Consider the following 2088-nt stretch of genomic DNA (forward strand, 5'->3'; position numbering starts at 1 on the left):
ATAAGAGACCAGGTATTAAAGTCTGACCTGAGGCAAATTCTCCTAGCCAACCTGCCAGCTTCTTTTTCTCTTAGAACTTAGAAGAGACTGTTTGTGAAGCTGGAGACAGAATAAACTGACCACAAGAATTGCACTCAGCCCAAAAAGATGAAGACTATGTTGTGCTAAATTCCTAATGTTCAGTACTACATGGTTTGGAGTGGGATGGAGGTAATTAACAGTCTCACCCACAGAGTTTTAAATGCCAGAACATCTATATGAGGCTGGGAATTCCTTAAGTCTAATGTGAACTGTCATGGATTTCTACCATGGAGGCTTCAGGCCAACCCACCCTCACCATCCCCACATGGGGTGTCCTGCCTCATAGCACCCTCAAAGATGTTCCTTTGCACCCAAGAGGAGACTCCATGGGCTACTCCAAGCTGGACAGAAGGAAGAGGCTAAAACCTCTTTTGGCCCCATGTGCTGGAGCCACTGACCAGCCACAGATGACAGATAAGCTACCTGGTAAGCACCTGGTCATAAGGACACACGCATGCAGGTAAAGGGGCAGGTGTACCTGGTGAAGGCACCAGCACAGTGAAGTTATTGACCAAGGGTATATCTCCAGGTGGAGATATATCTCAACTCAAAACCCCTGTTTCTTTGAATGAAACATAAGTCAATGTGGCTTTTTTGTGGCGTTTATTTGCTTTTACCCAAGCATGAGAAATTGGCATCAAGCATTTGTTCTAATCAAGGTACCAAATGGTGTTCTTCATCATTAACATGACAAATGCTATATGAGTTTTGAGCTGACTTCATTCACCAGCAACATCCCAACTACAAACCTATGATTCAAAAATTTTAGGATAAACTTGATTATAATGGTGGCATAAAGATCTTTTCTTATAAGCTTCAAGTCGAAGAGAGATTTCAATGGAATTTTCCAATGTGAAAGAGAAAGGAAGAAACAAGTAAAGATGCCAGGATAGAAATGTCTTCTGTTATGTAAATTGAATTTGGTATTAGATCCTGTTGGTGCATGCCCTGCATCAGGGATCAGCAAACTACAGAGCCCAGAGACCCAATCCAGCACACTGTCTGTTTTTGTATATTGTTTTTTTGGAAATAAGCATGCTTATTTGTTTTTGTATTGTCTGAGGCTGTTTCCATGCTACAACGGCAGAGTTGAGTAGTTATAACAGAGGCTGTACAGCCTGTAATCTGGCCTTTTATAGAAAATATCTGCCAACTTCTGCTCTATAGCTATCTCCTTGGCCCACACCTGAAGTCGCTCGTAGAGTTTCATACATGCCAAGTGTGCTATGTCTCTCTGCTAGCGGGTATTCTCTGGCTGCAGAGATGCACCAGACCTGGTGTGCAACTGGAAAAGTGCCAGGGGATCAGTGCCCCAGGGCCACCCCCATCTTAGGAAGGATGAGAGCTTGTGCGGGGAGATCTGAGCTTCCTAGCCTCCTGTTGGGACAATCTGAGGATGTTCTACCTGGTCTCTTTGGGGATTCCCAGTGGGATGGAGCCCCAGTTGCCCACAGCGGTGGTGGCAGGTTAATGCTGCCTGTGTTGGTGCTTCCTCTCCCTGTCTCATGGCCCCTCTTTCACCAGTCAGGAGACAGAAATCCTACCAGTAATGTTAACAGAGAGAATTAAATGTAAAGCATCATGAACTGAGTAGTATAAAGAAGTATTTCCTACTTAATTAGAAAGGTAAAAGAGAACCTTAAAGTATCACACAGACCAAGCAGTCTAACATGTGCCCAAGTCAGGGGCTCACTGGGACCACGGTGGGGTTCCAGTGAGGGAGAATCCCCTGCTCCAATCACCCTCCATCCCCGGGGGTGGAGTGTGAGTGCATGTGGTGGGCACCCAAAAACCCAGACATCTGCAGAGGGGCATCAACTGGCTGGTACAGTCGTCTCTGAGGGGAATGTCATGAGGCTGCTTCTGCAAATGTTGGAAAAACTGAAAACTGGATCCGGCTGCTGCTACAGGAAGCACTGCTCTGGCCAGGGCGAAGAAGCGCTGCTGGGGCGATGAAGACAGACAAGAAGGAGCAGGTCCCTTCCCCCTCCTTCCACCTTTTATTCT

This window comes from Pteropus vampyrus, unplaced genomic scaffold (genome assembly GCF_000151845.1).
Source record: "Pteropus vampyrus isolate Shadow unplaced genomic scaffold, Pvam_2.0 Scaffold7, whole genome shotgun sequence".
NCBI lineage: Eukaryota > Metazoa > Chordata > Mammalia > Chiroptera > Pteropodidae > Pteropus > Pteropus vampyrus.